Below are 19,688 nucleotides of genomic sequence, written 5' to 3'. Positions count from 1 at the left end.
TGTACAACTCTGTCACTGAATCTCTAATGAAACCTGTAAAATTGCTTTTCTTCATGATCCAGAATATGCTTCTTTCTGCCTGGGAGGGACTGATGATACCTACAGAGGAGTTGTCAAGCCATCAAGATTGATTTCAAAGTCAATTTCATTTCAAAATTGGGCTTTCTAATTTGAAGTGTTCACCCACTGTATTTTCTTCTTTTTCCTTCCACTCTCCTTCCTGGCCTGTCTTGGGAGTGCAGCTACTGAAGGAATTACTGGTCTGCTCTGTCCAGTTCAATGTAAATAGGGGAACAAATGGGCCAAGATTATGGACAGGAGGAAGCAGGAGGACTTACTCTCCATGGGGGCACAAAGGGGCTGCTCTGCATCAAAAACCGAGGCCTTTTGGCCACTGAAACACATTGAGCAGGACGTGTCCTGGGGGCAGTGGCAGTGGCAGAAGGAGTGATTTCCTTCTCCTAATTTAGACACTGGGGTGGTGATTTCCTCCCAGTCATCAATTCCATCCTGGAGTCTGGACTTGGGCAGACTCCTGTACGGATTTAGGAGAAAAATCCACTGTGATGGAAGTGGAAACAGTGGTGTGGAGGCTGGAGGATGGATCAAGAGGTAAGGAGTGGGTTGGATTTGTAAGGAATGGGAGGTAACTGAGGTGGCTTTTGCAGACTCTGAACATAGTGGAGGTAAGAGATCTGGGTTTCTCAGAAGGGCTCTTCTAAGAAATCCCACTGGCACCAGCCTGTCTAGTTTCGACCATCCTAAGGCTTTGATAACCGGCTGCCTCTGTCTACTCCCTGTCTCCTCACTGGGCAGTGAGTGGAGTCATGGGTGCGAAAGGACTTGCGCAGACGCCTCCCTGTATACTGCCTCCGCGATGTGCAGGCGCCCAGCATCTGCACTTGCCGCCTGCCCAAAATAGAACGTCTATTTTGTGATGGATTAGTCCTTTGGCTCCGATCCTGCCCGGGTCACCAGCTCAGCCTGCGACGCGTGCTGGGAGGGTGGTGGGGTGGGGACAGGGGGCACTTAACTCATTCAACACATTCCCTCTTCTCTCCTGCGCGAGTGCCTGTCCAGTTGCCCAGACCTTAACTTATGTGGAAAGTTGGGACTGGCAGGTGCTCAGAGGCTCCTCCAACAAGAGGATTGTCTGCTTTTTTTTTTTTTTAAATAAATTTATTTATTTTAGTTGGGGGCTAATTACTTTACAATATTGTAATAGTTTTTGCCATACACTGACATGAATCAGCCATGGGTTTACATGTGTTCCCCTTCCTGGACCCCCCACCCACCTCCCTCCCCATCCCATCCCTCTGGGTCATCCCATTGCCCCAGTCCTGAGCATTTGTCTCATGCGTCGAACATGGAATGGTGTTCTGTTTCACATATGATAATATACATGTTTCAATGCTATTCTCCCAGAACGTCCCACCCTCACCTTCTCCCTCAGAGTCCATGAGACTGTTCTATGCATCTGTGTCTCTGCTTTAAGTGCCTTGTGGATCCCTGCGTCCAGAGAACCAAATTAAGGAAGATCTTTCCTTTCTCTCAGAACATTTACTTTCTACTTCTCACTTAACCTATTTGTGTTTCAATGTACTCATCTATAAGATGGGTTAGTAATCCTACCTTATATACATACATACATATATTCGGTCAGTCATGTCAGACTCTGCAACCCCAGAGACTGTAGTCCATCAGGCTCCTCTGTCCATGGAATTTTCCAGGCAACAAAACTAGAGTAGGGAGCCATTTCCTCCTCCAGGGGATCTTCCTGACCCAGAGATCAAGGCTGCAGTGGCCTGCATTAGCAGGCAGATTCTTTACCACTGTGCCACCTGGGAAGCTCAATCTTACCTTATGGAGCTAGTATTATGATTAAACAAGTTAAAACACATGAAGTGCTTGTAACTTCACGAAAGGATGGATATTGAAGGATACCAGTTATATGAGGTATCTGGAGCAGTCAAATTCAGAGAGACAGAAAGTGAGAAAGTAGAATGCGGTTGCCTGTGGTTGACAGGAGGGGGAATTGAAGGTTATTGTTGAATGGGCACAGAGTTTCAGTTTAGGAAGATGAAAAACTTCTGGAGGTGGATAGTGGTGATGGTTGCACAACAATGTGAGTGTACTTAATGACACCATACTGTTAAATATGGTGTAAATGGTAAATTTTATGTATGTTTTACCACAATAAAACATACACAAACTTTCTCAGGTATATGAGGTGCTATGGCATTCTAGTTACTATTTGTTATTATTATTCCCTTCTCACTTCATTTTATACACATTTTTTGTATATATACACATATTTTCTCAAAACGAACCAAAGAAAAGCCTTTTGCTCAGACATTAGTGAGGTGTCCTGTCACCTCATTCATGGACAGCTTCATTTTACCCACACAGAATGAAAGAACAGGTTTGAAGCCAGAAAGTAGAGTCTTCCCAAAGTAAATTCTGTTGCCCGTAACCTCTTGACTTCAAAGGGGACCATGTTCTCCCCCAGTGGAAATTCTGAACGCAGCCCAGATAAGACTCTTGGAAAGGCTGCAATGGAGTGATGACTGGTACTGGTTCTCCAGTTTATTTGGTGAATTGGTTTTGGAAAAGTTTGGTGAGAGCTGCTCAGGGACTCACGTCAGGACATCCTGTGTTTGGAGGACTGTTTGGAAACAGAGTCAGGATGTCAGGAATTTCAAGGGTTTGGGCCCCGCCTGGGGTGAACTTGAGGCTCCATTCAAGATTCTCTATGTCTGTGTCTCCATTGCTGCCCTGGAGAAGGACAAGGTGGGCCAAATAGAGTAGCATTGAAATATACACATTACCATATGTAGAACAGACAGCCAATGGGAATTTGCTGTATGACACAGGGAGCTGAAACCCAGGGCTCTGTGACAACCTGGAGGGGTGGGATAGGGTGGGAGGTGGGAGGGAGGTTCATATGTATGCCTGTGGCTGATTCATGTTGACATATGGCAGAAACCAACACAACATTGTAAAGCAATTATCCTTCAATTAAAAATAAATTAATAAAAAAGAAAGATTCCCTGATGCCAGTCTCCCAGGACTAGCCCCTAAGCAACCCAGCCTTTGGAAGAAGAAGCAGAGAGTCGTGCATCCTGCCATATTCACTATAAAGTCCATCCTCTCACAGAGCTGTGCTCTCATATTTTCTCACCACCTTATCACCCAACCAGAGTAAGGACAAGAGAGCAGGTCTGTAGTTTTCAGTAAAGTTCCAAACCTAACTGTTGTGAGTCTTATAAGACATTATTTAAGAAAAAAAGAAAAGAATAAAAAGTGCTTGGATCATCTTAGAGGATTCTTTGGAAAGATCCAGAAATGATTGATTGTATCTTGTAAGTCTGGAGGAAAACCAGAGGGAGCAATTTGGGGCTAAATATGTGAAAACTCTTGACTCACACAATCAGCATGAGGCTATTTTTGTGTGGAATATTTTCACAAGCTCATTGGGGGTGTGAGGCTCCATCAAAAAACAGCATTTCACCTTGCGGGAGACAAAAGTGAATTTTCAAGGACCTTAAACAACCTTTGGCCCTGGCTCGGGAGGCTGGGGAAGGAGGAGGAGTTGAGTGACACTGGGCAGCAGAGAGGAGAAGCCACAAGGCTGATGATTAAAATGGTGGCTGGAAAGGGCAGGAGAGCATGATGAGCCAAAGCCTTGAAGATGACGAGAGAGCACCAAATGGAAAAAGTTGAGGCTCTGGCCCAGCCCTCCTGCTGACCTGAATAGTTTCTGCCCCACACTGACCTCCAGTTTCACACACTTGGGTCTTGTAAAGCGGATTTTGCTTAAATTCCCTGTTAGCTAGAGATTACAGATGAGTCACTGTGTATAAAGGGTTGTACCCTCTGTGCCACCTTGGGAAGGCACATTCTGCTGAGTAGGTCCAAATGCAGCGGGTGACAAGTCGATGCCTTGCAAGCCAAAGGCTCCCTTTTGAAGCCTCCCCAGGGGGCCTCTGCACGGACAAGGGCAGAGCAGCCTGAGGGAGCTGGGAACCTGATCCGAGCTGCGTGACTGCTGCTCCCGCACATGGGATCAGACATAAAGATGCCGCCCTCACAGGCATCCTGAGTCCACTCAGACCCTCAAGATCAGCTTGATGCACCCACTCACCACAAATGTGCATGTGTTCACATGCACATCCCCATAGAATCTGGGACCAGCTTCTGAAGTCCATGGAACCTTGTTCCAGAGGGGGATGGAATTGCCTGCTAGAAATAGCAGGCTGCTGCTTCCAGCCATGGGGCTGAGATACACAGTCTGTGTGCACTTTGCATGCAGATAGAGACCCAAAATAAAAATTAATTCAAATAAAAATATTTGACATTCATGCTAAAGTGAAGAGAGACAGTAACCAGAGAATCAAGAAGCAGTCATTTCTGAATCCAGTTCTGCCGTTGGTGACCTTGAGCAAATAATTTAATCTGTGTTTCTTGATTTCTCTAAATGTAAATCAGGAGCCATGAGTCTGACCAGTGATTCAGCTACACAGAGGAAAATTGGGATCAGGGTGGTCTGGAGGGGAAGAGAGAATGTTAGTAAAATTTCTTGTCTATATACAAAAGTATGAAGTGTTGAGGAATGCAGTAAAGCCCTTATAGTGACATTGGGTTTACATGTAATTTCCTGTCTTCATCTCTTATCTTTGGGCTAAGTGTTCTCACTAACTCAAGCTAAGATACATCCACTCAATGCTGAACACCCCATAGATACTGCTTGCCCCAGTGATTACGGCATAATGAAATAGAGCATACAGCCTTACCTTACAACCTTACCTGCCAACTGATCAGGTAAATCTTAGTGAGAGTCCTGGCTTATCATTCATGGACGTCAATACTTCAGACTTCTTGATTTGCTCAGGTTTCTTAAAAATTTTCGTTTTCCTCATATTCCACAGCTGCAGCCTCCATGTAAAAATGAAAATGTCATCATTTTACTAATTTAAACTTGATGTTTCTAAGAGCTGATCACTTTGGGATTTGGATATGGAAATATTCATTTATTCTGCACTTGTCAGAAGCAGAAATAATGGTTTCTCTTGAGAGTCATGTTCTGTTCAATGGGATTATGAGTTACAAATCAGTCTTTATTTATTCCAACAAAATCTCATCTGCTATGAACCTTTTCTTCATGGCTTACATATTTGGATCTTCATGACGATAGACTAGGAGAGATAGGCTGAAAAATATGTGTAAGATCTATAACATCCTATCAAGGGATGGGGTAAAGGAAGTTACTGATGTAAATATTTCATCCATGTCTGATAGCCAGTTTGTTGAGACAGTGAGACCTAGCCTTTTTGGTCAGTCTTCTGTGGGGAGACTGGTCTAGTATATTTCTGTTTTAGTTAGATTCTGTGCTCTAAAACTAAACAGTTCGTTGCTTTGAAGTAAAATAAATTAAGTTCTCTTCCACCAGTGCAATTATTCTCATTGACTTGAATATTCTGCATGTCTGTGTTATTTTCTGCAGCATTTCAATGTAAATGTCTAACAAGGTGACCAGAAATAATAAGCTCTTGACATTTCCCTCCTCCTTGCCAACAGAACCTAATTATTCCCTGACACCAACTTTCCTTGTCAAGAGAGTCCCACAGAGCCTAGAAGCAAGGACATTTTAGACTTTACAGATTAGCAGAGCTGAGGAATTTGTACGTGTAGCTTTAAAATAGCTGAGCTGTCAAGCAGGGGTCAGTTTCCACGTAGGACATTTATGGTGAAGAGTCTGGTAAGTAACTCACACTGCTTAGCATATTTATTTATAGTAAATTAACTGTTGCCAAGTTTAGCCCCAATTTATTTCAGGGGCTGTAGGGAAGTCCACACACACACACACACACATGAGACACAGACATCACTTAAACACCTATTTCTTCCAGCTTATTCTATCTTCTAAAAATGATTCAGAGAAATTCAAGAGGAATTGTCAGAATCAAATTCCCGAAGACTTGATATAAAAACAAGACTGTGTTTACAAAGGGAAATTTCCATTAGCTGATTTTGACATTCAAGTGCATCTTAGCATGGGCCTGTCCTTCTCAGAGCAGGGAAGGCTCTTCCCAGCTCCCTTTCTGGGCCTTCTGTCCCCTTTTCCTCACTCTAACCATCTTCATCTTCCAAAAACTGGGAGCTCTTCTGTGGGATCAGGGCTGAAAGCAAGCTGAAAATGTCATGACCAGTAGGAAATTAGGGGTTAACAGGGAACCCCTTTTAAAGGTATTTGCATGTTAAAGAAGGAGCCTAGAAAAGATTCACCTTGAAAGAACTATATCTCTAATGGTGGAATAGTTGGGGGTCTTGGCAGAATAGGGGTGGCAGAAGAGGGGTGTGATTGTTTTGAAGGGAAAGACATCTTCCCCATGACCTTAAAAACATACCATAGATGTCATCTTCTATTCTTTTCACTTATAAAGCCACTGCTTGGCCCTTCTAATGGAATTTGGTGTTTTAACAAACTAAGTTCGGTTCCCTCTTGCTTTATTCTTTCCCGGAAGATGTTTATACAACTGTGAACATGTTTATTAGTAAACACTGTACCTGCTTTTAGCAACAAGCTGTCTGATAAACCTTTCCAGGGTCTCTGGCAGATGGGCCCTGTGTACCCCATTTCTGTTCTTTTTCAGACTCTTTCCTGACACAATTTTCCTGGTCCAGGAAAACTCACACAGTCCGGTCCATCTATTACTGCTGTTCTTGATGAGTCTGGATCAAAGGGTTAAACACCCCTCGTTCAAGGGGGGATGGATGTCAGTCCACTGCACACAGCGACCTGCATGCAAGGACAGCTGGCATGACGTGCCAGGTCTGCTATTCCTGCCTGAGGAATAGCAGGGTCTCGTTCTGGAAGGTGAGGGACAGCCTGGTCACTGGGCAGGGCCGAAGGGCAGGAAACACCATGTACTTTCCAGTCTCTGTCCGAGCCATGCTGGCAGCTGGATGGAGCAGAGATGGCCAGAGGCAGTGAGGGCACGTCTGTTCACCAGCTCTGCGCCTCCTGAGCCACAGAAACAGTTCAGTCATGAGGAAGCCTGTGTCTGTTCACACACGTGGCTTCCCTCACCCAGGCACAAAGAGCACAGCCCTCAGAAACGATCATTATGTATGTCCAGCTTTTCAAGCTAGAGCTGGTTTTCATACTCAACCAAACTCTGGGGAAGGGTAGTGAGGTGCTGGGCAACCAAGTTGAAGACAGGAATTCATTCGTGTTACTGAACACAGTTTACTCATGGTTGGTCTGAAAGGATGACAGCCCCTGGTCAGGATCCTAGTCCACCTTCTCTGCATTACCCCAGAGTCCTCGGAATGAGACCAACTGTAGCTTCTTTCTGGTAGATTAACTCTGTCTGGCTAACTTGATTGTCCCTCACTTTCCTTCCCACATAATTGATATTTCTCTAACATCACAGAGATGGCAGGAGTTGAACGACATCAGTTGCTGTTATTATCTGTGTCTTGGTTGGAAATTGTTTTCATAGGGTTCCCTATGATGCAGTTCATGGAGCCCAGAATACTGGTTTGGACTCTGTGCTTCTACCCTATTTGAGGGACCAAGCAGCTTGGGACTGGGTGTGGTATGTAGTCACACAAGCTGTTCTGCAGGTGTGTTTACCCCATGTTCTTTCTTCCACTGGGATTTTGGTGCCCGGAAGCAGTTCAACAAGTGCCTGTTGAGTGAATGAACAAGTGGCAAAATGAAAATACCCTCTTCTGGACCTTCAGTGCAGCTTCTTGTATGCAGCAGCCACTCAGTAAGTACTTGGTTGATAATGTCATATTTCATCTCACTGTATATACAGAACTTAGAGCCTGGTGTCAGCTACTTTGGCATTGTGTTGTTCTTAAGATGGATAGGGGGTGGTACTCAAGGCTGCCCATACCAGCACCCTATTAGTAACGAGGGTGCAGGTATCTCTGCAATGCAGTGAGAGGCACTGCAATTCTGTGGCTTCACTTGGGAAACACAAGCAATCAGGAAGATGCAGTGGAGTCACTGTTGACCTTAAAGAACAACTGGATCCATTCTTCCAAATTCTCATTGAGCAAAAGAGCTAGACATAACCATACTTAGCTGTGCGCAGCCAACATCCTCCCTGAGCTTCCGGTCTTTTTTCAGAAAACCCAGAACCCCACTTACATTTCTTTCTAGGTCCTTTCACAGTGAGCAAGCACATCTTACTTACTGCACAACCCCAGGTCCCCCAGCACCTGTGTGGAGCAGAGGGTGCAGGCCTATCCACCACTCACATGCTTTCCCCAAGTGAGAGCAGAGATGTACTGTGCCTTTGGTCTTGTCTCGTATGAAACTTGTTGTATGTATGTGGTCAAGACAGTGCATCAAGGAAGTCCTTTGTCTTGAACTGCCTCATGTCCAGGTGTGGCTGCAAGTATAGCCATGCTATTTCCATTAGACCAAAATTCATTGTATTATTAAGTATTAAATGAGTATTAAGTGAGTATTAAGGGCTTCTAAGGTGCTCTGTAGTGAAGAATCCACCTGCCAATGCAGGAGACACAGGAAACGAGGGTTCAATCCCTGGGTCGGGAAGATCCCTTAGAGGAGGAAATGGAAGCCCACTCCAGTTTTCTTCCCAGGAAAATCTCATGGACAGAGGAGCCTAGTGGGTTACAGTCCATGGTTTCACAAAGAGTTGGACACGACTGAACACGCAAGCGAGTTTTAAAAGGGTTATTATTCTGGTTGCCGACAAATGCACCAGCCTCAGTGTTTGTTAAAGTGAGTGATAACTGACCATAGAAGTGAGGATTGGGGTGAACAGAAAAGACGTCAAGTTTCAGGAATGTATCATGAAATGAAGGGGAAAAATAATACTGCAACTGTGACAGAAGGCAATGGGAAATTGCAGCTGGATTCCCTTAAAGTGACACGCACCTGAAAGTGATTATTTCTGAAAAGCTTAAGAATTTTAGTTTTAACCACTAGCCCATTGGAATAAATATTTTATCATCTCTGAATGAGGCTGCGTAAAGGCTGTGCCTCTTTCCAGCAAGGAAAGATGCTTGTCTGCATCTCTGTGTTGTGATGAGTATAGAGTCTAGCTTATAAGTGCTTCACAGGAACAACTAATATCAAATTACTGAAACAATGGTGCATTTTCCAAAAGCCCCTTCCACCTCCTATGCTCCATCTGCTAAATGTGCTTGAGGCCTTGCACAGTTCAGCATTTAGAACGCTCCAACCATCTGAGGACAAACTGACCTTCCCCCAGGTTGGAGAACTTTGTGCTGTGACCCAGTGAGGACATTCCCTTCAGATCTGAAAGTCAGGGATCCTTTCTCCTCTGGATAGACTCATGATGTCTGCTGACCCGCTTGGCTCCCACTCCTGTGCATCCTTCCACATAGAATGGCCCGTCAATAATTGAATGATATCCACTATTCATATGGTCCTGTACAATAAGGAAGGAGCTCTTGTAACTGCCTCTGAAAGTCAGGCTTATTCATTACCATTGTTACACAATATATTGCTGTCAAACCGAGATACTTACAGTTTCCAACTATGAATTCTCCTTTCCCTGTCCACACTCACCCAATTCCCCATCTCCTTGTTTACTTTCTGAAGTTCTCTGTGTTCTTTCAGGCTGAGTTCATGTGTCCTTCGCCCACAAAGCCTTCCTGGTTGCCCCAGCTGTAAGAAAGCACTTCTTCACTCAAATTCTTTGTTTTTAAATTTGAGCTCTAACATAATTTTCGCAAGGATTACGTATTCAATGTGGACAACATTTTTAAGTTGAAACATAAAGAAAATAAAGATTATTTATACCTTTATTCCCCAAAGATAATTTCATCTGAGTAGACCATTTTGCTATCTCCACTTACAGTTGTTTTCACACACATATACACACCAGCCTCCCTGGTGGCTCAGACAGTAAAGAATCTGCCTGCCATGCAGGAGACCCATGTTCGATCCCTGGGTAGGGAAGATCCCCTGGAGAAGGGAATGGCAACCCACTCCACTATTCTTGCTTGGAGAATTCCATGGACAGTGCAGCCTGGCGGCCAACAGTCCACGGGGTCGCAAAGAGTCAGACATGACTGAGCGGTGACTAACCCTTTATATACATATAATCTCATACTTTCTGTATCACCTTACTGTTTGTGTTCAGGTATTGTTTTAAAAGGTAGATATATAGTACCAATAATGCAGTGTACTCATTTTTATGATTATAGTGTACTTACAGTGCAATGTATCCCATACTAGACCGGTCTCCCCATAGACCAGGATTCTTTTTATTCCTATGGTGCTGAGCACAGAGCTATACTGAGTGCAGTTATGTATATTTTTGTTGAAAACCAGAATAAACTAATACACTTCCCTGAACACCTAGAGGAACTCTCAATAAACATTACTGATGACAATTAAAGAGCAGTCATAAAAAATTATTTCTTTTATTCAATGAACTACTCTTATTAGTTAATTGTGGTGAAATGTTCAGGTTTTGAATCTTGTAATGTCATGGGGAACCAATAAGCTAAGTCAGGCAATAGTCAGTTGATTCTGGATACCCAGTAGATTCAGACTCCCACTCTAACCTTCTTAACAGAAGTGGGAAAGGTACAGGAGATGTAGGGTCCTATGCAAGAGTATGTTCTGGAAACTCTGTTCCTAGTCCAGCTCTTCATGTCCCTAATAGGGATGCATGTTCCACCTCCAGACCTTCCATCATTCCTTGGCAATGTGTGGTTTTTGGACGAGAAGGTAAAGATTATGACTAGCTCAGTGCTTACATTTTTAAAGTACCTACCTGACCTTAGGACTGCCCTCTTCCTGTGCCATAGAAAGCCATTCTTTACCCTGGCACTAAAGGAAATGCCCATATCTTACTTTTTAACTGAAGCTAGTGTGGTTGCTGAGTGCTTAATCAGAAAATATCTTCATGGGAGTGGAATGACTGTTCAGGGGCTGAGCTGCCCAGTTAAATTTTTCAGATGACTCACATGGTGAGAGCTCCACTGACCTGAGGGAGCCAGCAGGCTGGATGCAGGGCTGGTAGGTTGAGGCTCTGCCCTGGCATCAGGGTGGATATGTGAATCCGTGCTGTCACATCGCTTCTTAGGAGCTGCAGAAAGCAAAAAGAAAAAAAAGTGGCCCTTAGAGCCACTCTAAGCTTTTCTTAGGAAGTAATGGGGTTGTTCAGAGCCTGGCAATGGAAATTGAAAAGGACAACAGTCTGTAAAGATGATGATGGTGTGTTTTATTGTCTTTGTTGTGATCATATTTATTTGTGTTGAAAATAATACTTTTTTTTTGGTTTTTTTACTAATTCAAAGCAAAGTGCAGGGGAGAAAAGAGCAATTCTGAGTTATTTGGAGAAAATGTGTGTTTATGGTGGGTAATAGGTGTGTCTTGTTATTTTATAGCCATATCATATAAAGCTACTATTTTTCATTCTGGAAGTGTTAAGCAGAGTTCGAGATAAACAAGTGGGGAGTTCTCAGTTATTTGGGGAGACACACTCTGGTAGTGATGATTTGGGGGCAAATTAAAATAGATCTAAATGAATGTCAGCTCCAGGGACTGGGCCATGGTTTTGGTCTGAGTATCTCTGCAAAGGTTGACATATGCTGCAGGAAATTACTGATGCATCTGCCCATGTAAGTCAGTGCCTGTCAAGGAATAGTCCACCTTCCTTCAGGAAAGGAAGGTAAGAGGAAGTCTCCAGGATAAGAGTGTTCTCTCCTTGGAGACATTGTAGGCAGGATGTTGTGTTTCATGGAAACTAGTTCACAAAATGAAGCTTTCTGTTCTCATTTGCCAGCTTCTTAATTTTTGTTGTTCAGTCTCTCAGTCATGTCCAACTCTTTGTGACTCCATGGACTGCAACACACCAGGCTTCCCTGTCCTTCACCATCTCCTAAAGCGTGCTCAAATTCATGTCCATTGACTCTGTGATGCCATCCAACTGTCTCATCCTCCTCGTCCACTTCTCCTCCTGCCTTCAACCTTTCCCAGCATCAGGGTCTTTTCCAATGAGTCAGTTCTCCACATCAGGTGGCCAAAGTATTGGAGCTTTAGCTTCAGCATCAGTCCTTCCAATGAATGTTCAGAGTTGATTTCCTTTAGGATTGACTGGTTTGATCTCCTTGCTTAGCTTCCTAATAGTAAGAGAGATTTATAATATTCCAAATATGAAGAGAGAGCTACTCTCTGCAAGACACTGTACGTTTTGCTGTAAAGTATGTCTTGACTGAAAATCATTTTCATTGGTCTCCTGTGATTTAGTTCACAGAGCCCAGAATGCTGGTTTGGCCTTTGTCCTTCTACATTATTTGAGAAAACCTCTTCCACTTTTCTGTTTCGGTTCCCTCATGTCTGAGATAAACGTTTTTCTATTTCCGCCTCTTAGGGATGCTGTCAGGTGGGGAGGAAAGGAAGTGAGGAGGTTCTGAGGCTATGACATTAAGACCCTCCAAGGTTGCCAGGGGAGAGTTACTTTGGCTAGGAGACAGGGCCGTAGCTTTAATCCTACCTCTGCAGCCTCTTCTAACACAGGAGGGATGAAGCAGCCTGGAGTAGGTCTTGTTGTTATACAGGTTGTCCTCTAGGTGTGTTTACCCCATGTTATATTCTTCATCACTGGGTCCTCAACCCCTCGGAAGAGTTTAACAAGTGCTTGTTGAATAATCGAATGACTGGCTGAATGAAATGCTCTTTTCTGGACTTCAAGTACAGTGCCCTGTGAGCCTGGACATTGAATAAATGCGTGGTTGATGATAAGCTGTTACATTGCAACTCACTTTGCGTACAGAATTCAGAGCCTGCTGTTGGCTGATTTGGCATTTTGTCATCTTTAAGATGAATGAAGGGTGGTAATCAGAATACACCATCACCCTATTGGCAACCAGGGTGCAGATACCTATGTAGTGAAAAGTAGTGGCATTCTGTGTCTTCACTTGGCCAGTGAAAAGCCAGGTTACCGGTCTTTCTTCTACTTCTCCTAGTTTAAGGCTTGAGCTTCACAATGAAGAACTCTGTTGAAAAGCCAGTGGCTAGGACAGTCACATTTAATCAGTCCTGTTGAAATCTGTTAGGGTTTTGCATCATAATGACACTGTTCATATGATGACAAAGGAGCCCTCTTAGGTAAGAACTAATGACTCTGAGCAAATGAGTTAATTACTGGGTAAGCAGCACAGTTGGAGGAGAGATGGGAAAGTCTGACGCCTAGTGGTCATCAGGGAGGGCCTGGAACTAACTACACATGATTCAAGGAGGAAAATGTCTAAGAGCATCACTGAATCCTAGATCTGGATGAGACTTAATGAGAACCATTTCTACCTTAAAAAAAGATTTTTGTTTTTGGTTTGCTTTAAGATACCAGATCTGAGATCCTGCCTGCATCCTGATTCTGATGTACATGGTGAGGTTGGTTAAAATTGTGGTGGAAAGGACTGGTTACCATAAAAATATAAACCCATTAAAAAAAAAAATCTAGAGCTTATAGCACTGGACTGGCAGGATGGCTCCATGTCAAGTTGCAGACACCAGCCTCCAATTCAAGGAAGGGCTGAAGAGAGAAGCCCTCTAATTCAGAGGTTACACACCTTCCTTCCTCAATTTGCCTATAAAAATATGTAGACTAAGATGAAGTGACTTCAGTAGATATCTCCAGCTCTGAAACATCTCAAGTTTTTAACAGATGGATATATAAGTGCTTTCCTGGTGGCTCAGTGGTAAAGAATTCGCTTGCCAATGCAGGAGACACAGGTTTGAGCCCTGGGTCAAGAGAAGGAAATGGCAACCCACTCCAGTAATCTTGCCTGGAAAATCCCATGGAAAGAGGAGCCTGGCGGGCTACAGTCCACGGGGTCGCAAGAGTTGAACATGGCTGAGAGACTGAACAACAACAACAGATGTAAGTACATCAGTGAGTGACTGAATCATCTTCAGCAAGCCATTGCTTCTCTCTATGCCATTGTCTATGAAAAAGTGAAAAGTAATTCTATTCCCTGAAAACCTTTCTGAAAGGTAACTCCGCTGCAGTTAACCCAGGAGTTTAAAAGTGCAAAATCTCTTAAGTCCAGAATCTGGGATTAACCTCCTAAGAAAATCATCAAACAAGTGCTGAAAGATGTATAGATGAGTTATTCGTTACAAAAAAAATGTTAAAAACAGTCTAAATGTCCATCCTCAGTAAAGAATTGATTGAGTCAAGTGCTTTTACATAGTAGAATATTATAAATGAATTAAAAATATTAAACTAGGTCTGTTATTCTAGTATTGTAAGATGTTAAGAATATCTTGATAAAAGCAGTCTACAAGACATGATAATCTTTTTTGGCAGTGAGTCAAAATATATACAGAAATGTTTGAAAATCTCAACAATCAGTGGTAGGATTATGTGTGTTATCTTTTACCCTTTATGCCCTTTTGTATTGCCTCATTTATTTTTGGCAATGAGTTTATATATCACTTAGTCATTTCTGACTCTTTGTGACCCCATGGACTATAGCCTACCAGGCTCCTCTGTCCATGGAATTCTCCAGGCAAGAATACTAAAGTGGGTTGCTATTTCCTACTCCAGAGGATCTTTACAACCCAGGGGTCAAACCCAGGTCTCCTGCATTTCAGGCACATTGTTTACCATTTGAGCCACCAGGGAAGCCCTCTTATATAACTTTATGACAACAACAACAACAACAACAAAAATAATAAAACAACTCAAAATTTTTATTCCTATTCTTGTATCACCAAAAACTCTCATTTTCACCAAGAAAATGAAAAGGTAAGAAGGGACAATGTATATGAAAGCTGTTAAGCTTTACTCTAAAGCACATGACCGTTAGTAAGGCACTTTTACTTATTTATGTTGTTTTTTTCTTAGTAGTGTTGTGCTTGCCTGGAAAATCCCATGGACGGAGGAGCCTGGTAGGCTGCAGTCCATGGGGTTGCTATGAGTTGGACACGACTGAGCGTCTTCACTTTTACTTTTCCATTTCATGCATTGGAGAAGGAAATGGCAACCCACTCCAGTGTTCTGGCCTGGAGAATCCCAGGGACAGGGGAGCCTGGTGGGCTGCCGTCTATGGGATCGCAGAGTTGGACACGACTGAAGCGACTTAGCAGCAGCAGCAGCAGCAGCTTGTAGATTTAAAAAATATTTTCTTTGTGACCCCATGAACTGTAGCCCTCCAAGCTCCTCTGTCCACGGATTTCTCAGGCAAGAATACTGAAGTGGGTTGCATTTCCTTCTCCAGGGGTCTCCTTGACCAGGGATCAAACCCACGCCCTTTATGGTGGCAGGCAGACTCGTTACTGCTGAGCCACCAGGTGGTGCACATGAGCGAAGCCAACTTGGTGCAAATAACTTAACCCCTCTGTCTCTAGTTTCCTCATCTGCAAAACAAAGAATGGAACCCTTACCACACAAGGCTGTTATGAGGAGTCAGGGATTTAGCATCTAGACAGTGTACGATAGAGTGCAATACACATCAGTAAGCATTAGTCCTCTTTATTATGATCGTTCTTAATGCTTAGTATTTTGCATGTGTCATCTCACTGAACTCTAGCAGTAAGTTTATTCATGTAGGACATCAAGGTTCGGGAAGTTAAATAACCTGTGAAGGAGAAGGGACTAACCTGTGGAAGGGCAGGGATTCACGCTCAGATCTGGTCTAGAGTGCTCCCTGTACAACCGTCCATGTTGGCCATCTTACCAAGACAATAATGCAATGTCATCAATGCAGGAGGACTGTTGACTTTACTCTCTGCATTGTAGCAAGAGGATTTATTTCAGAATATAAGAAAATACTCAAGTTTGTTCCCGAGGCTAGAACAATGTGATTATATTTTAAATGTCTGTGTAAGTCAGAACTTACTCAGTGAGAATGAAAACAGCCAATTTATTGACTGACTAAATGAAATACCCCAGAATAGAGCTTCCTGATATTCAGATGTGACTTGATCCAAGTGTCAAGTGATGTCACCAGGAATATTTCTATCTCCATTTATTATCTATCTTTCCCTCTGTTGGCTTCTTTTTCACTCAGGCTTTATCCTCTTCAAGGCAAGATGATCACCAAGGGCTCTGGGCTTTTATCTTAATAGTCACATCTACTGGACAAGGGCTTCTCTCTCCAGTTGTTCCAGCAGAAATCTCTGATGGCATCTCATTAAGCTGGAGTCACATGTCCCTTCCTGAACCAAACCGTGTGGCCAGGATGGAATGCTTTGATTCTCTAGGCTTGGCTTAAATGACAGCCCTTTGCTCCCCCAAAACAAAGTGAGACATATGAACTTAGAGCGGGGGCCAGGTGACTTTCTAAAAGAAGCTTAATTCACTATCACCAGAAGAAGGAGGAATGGATGCTGTTTAAGCAGAGAGGAACTATGTCCACTCCCAGCATGATGCTCACTAGTGGAAGATAGTGTCATGAACTGGAATGAGGAGCCTGGAGTCCATTGCTGACTAACTGAGGAACCTTAACACAAATCCTATTACTCAGCTTCAGTCTTCCCATCTGTAGTAACATCTAACATATACATATAGCCCCATTTATTTCTTATAATAACCCAAAACTGCACGTACTTTCACTAGCCTGTAACTTTCATTTGGCTGTATAGAAAAACAAAGTACAGACAAATAAATCACTTGGCCAAGGTCACACAGCTGGAAAGTGGCTAAGCCAGGATTTGAACTCGGCCAGGTTGACTTGCTGAACCTCCACTCTTAACCACCTGATGTTACTCTTGTTTATCGTGTAATGATGAGACTGGGTAAGATGAGGTTATTTTGTGTTTTTTGGCCTCAATGTTTTTGCCTCAGTGAAGAAGGCGAGGAATAGGAAGAAAAATTAATAATACAATGGAAACTCCTGAAAGCCCCATTTTACAATAAGTGCTAATTTGGAGGCATAATGTAGACCTGGTCTCTTGGTTTCATGCACTCTTATCTTGAGTGGATGTTCTCTGAATTTGTTAACAGGAAAACAGTTGCTCTGCCATTTCCAAATGAATTTGGAGTCTGTCCTTTATAACAACCAGCACACCAAGGACTTTATTCATTGTCAGTTTAGTTGCAGAAATACAATGATTTCTTAATGTAGTTGTGTTAAACACACTACTTAATGAAGACTTAACAGCCGAATATGATTGTGAAGAGGATATTTTTCCTGCCCAGCAGTAACTTCCTTTTCATTGTTTCCTTTTAATGAATTATTGAGGAAGCATCAAGCTGACTTAAATATTCTCCTGTTTTAAGCTGCTTATCTTCAAAATCTACTTCTGAAACAGTGCTTTGTCACCAGATAACTTAAGGTAAAAGCAGTCTATAAATTAGTAACTTACATCAAAGTGAAAAATAGTTACTTAATGTTGAATAATGAATAAGGCAAAGCCTTTTCAGGTTAGCAGTTCATGGTTAAATAAATAAAAATAGCCATGAAATGTGACAAGGTAACTTTTTTTAGATGGTTCAATAATATGAAAGGTTGAACAATAGCCTTTGGTATAAAAATGCCAACATTAAACATATATTATATTCATTTTTAACTTATCCAGCAAATGGATATTTACCTTAAGCTTCATGGTGCCTTGAAGAAATTTTTGAGTTTATGGATTGCTCTGGTGCAAGGGTATATGTTCCAAATTGTCTGCTTCTTGTTTGGGATGGTTTGTTCAAACTTCTCCTTTCTGTGACATATTAAGATTTTGAAGAGGTTATGACTTGTTCATTACTAAGAAATATTTAGCAACTATGAATAATAATTCTCTTCTGAGCTCCCTTCCTGAAATAAGAGTGGTATATGTAATAATAACTACAAATATAGCATCAGCAACAACTATTTATGAGCATTTTCATTGGGTCAGGCTTTGTGCAAAGTATTTTACTTACATTTAGTCATGTAATTCTAACAAGTCTATAAAGTGGATGTTGTTGTTTAGTTGCTCAGTTGTGTCTCTTTACAACCCCATGGACTGTAGCCTGCCAGACTCCTCTGTCCATGGTATTTCCCAGGCAAGAGTAGGTTGCCATTTCCTTCTCCAGGGGATCTTCCCAATCCAGAAACTAAACCTGCATTTCTTGCGTTAGCAGGCAGATTCTTTGCCACTGAGACACCTAGGAAGCCCATAAAATGGATATCACTATATATATTGTTTACAGTGAGGTTAAGAGAAGTTAACTAAAATTTGCCAAGTCACTCAGATGGTAAATGATAGACATAAGATTTAAACTTCTTAAAATCCTATTCTGAGGCTAACATCTTCCTCTCAGGTTTAGATAAATTTAAATTCTGAACTCTAACACAGGCCCTGTATAAAATATCCCCTTGCCACTCTGTTGAGATCTTAAGAGTTCCTGAATATATTTCATGGCCTCCCAGATCTATAGACTATTTTGTAGGAATAGTCTTGATGGTGAAAAAAGGTGACCATGAATTTGGTCCCATACAGATCATATGTCATATTGAAACTGTGCTTGAATCACTGGGAAGTTTTTCTCTTTAAGCCACTGGCATCGATTTTTTTTTTTAGCACAAAACACCACATGTATTATGCTGTCATCAGAGCCATCCTCGGTGATAATTGCAACATGCCAGCAACAAAAACGCCCAGCCCTAGCTCCCATGGCCTACTTCTGAAAGGAATTGCATGGCTTTACAATTATCACTCAGACTGGTAGGGAGAAGGGGAGGGTGGGAGAGCAGCAGGAGAAGAAATCTTTTCAATCTGGATGAACAGATCAGCTGCCGTGGACACCATGCTGTTCTGACCAAGCCAGGGTTCCTGTGACATCATGCCCCACTCTCATACTGTCAGCAAAATTCCCTGAGGACCACAGCTGCCACTGCCTACAAATGAGTGTTTCTGCTCACTCCATTCAAGAATGCATGCCAATTCCTCCTTTCTGCGAGGCTGCTCCTCTCCTTTCTATCCCCTAGAGATGCTGAGTTCAGTGAGGATAGGGATGCTGGAAGAACATGTTTTCATGATAGAGGACCACAGGAGAGGTTACCAAAACCCAATCATCTCTAAAGCTTCCCTATTAGAGAGCCACAGATGGGTTCTAGGTGAGCAGAGATGTAGGTCTCTTTTACCTTTGAGTCAGCAGGAAGAGGCACTGATAGGTCAGAGCCCAGCAGTTTCCTCCATTTTTCCAGGGTGCTATTTGCAGATTATTACTTACCATTTGTACCAGGATGTGATAGAGTTTGGGAAGTACTCATAAAATGATGAGGCAAACACTCAACCTTTATCTGTCCACATATCTATCTATCCAACAATGTAAAATTACAAAGAATCTTATTTCCTGGAAAATAGAGAAAGCATGTCAGGTATTTAATTTCTGCCTCTTAATAATTTACTTTATGATGTATGTTAAGACTGTAACTGTGTCCAAATGACCAGAAAATGCAAATGTCAAGGTTTTCATGGTTCGAAGTGAAGGGTCTGAAACATAGTCCTACAGTATGGTGGTATTATTAAGGCCTCTGAATTATTGAAGGTTAATAAAGTGTTTCCTGTCATGATTGGGTATTTGTTTAGAGTCTAATTCATCACAAAATTGTAATCCATTTATGATGTGACATTAGAATATTTTACAGTTTTATCACTGTAAGTTTAGCTCTTGTGAAGTACTTTGACTATGATTAAGGTAATCTACCAAATCCTCAATAATGAAATAGTGATTACACCTTGG

The 19,688-nt window shown here is 42.5% G+C and overlaps 1 protein-coding gene across 1 annotated transcript in view; it reads left to right on the top strand.

Annotated features, from left to right (window-relative positions):
* Nucleotides 1-401: 401 nt before the first annotated feature.
* The window catches only part of ARHGAP11A (Rho GTPase activating protein 11A), a 130,356-nt gene continuing 111,069 nt past the window's right edge, over nt 402-19,688 (top strand). Inside the window, exons 1-2 of the mRNA XM_081507085.1 lie at nt 402-612; nt 7,683-7,778. The gene's annotated coding sequence lies outside the window, so the exon portion shown is untranslated. The remainder of the gene's footprint in view (nt 613-7,682; nt 7,779-19,688) is intronic.

The sequence above is a fragment of the Giraffa tippelskirchi genome, chromosome 7, assembly GCF_054371585.1.
Source record: "Giraffa tippelskirchi isolate mGirTip1 chromosome 7, T2T-mGirTip1v1.2.pri, whole genome shotgun sequence".
Lineage (NCBI taxonomy): Eukaryota > Metazoa > Chordata > Mammalia > Artiodactyla > Giraffidae > Giraffa > Giraffa tippelskirchi.
This window is presented reverse-complemented; position numbering and strand designations above follow the sequence as displayed.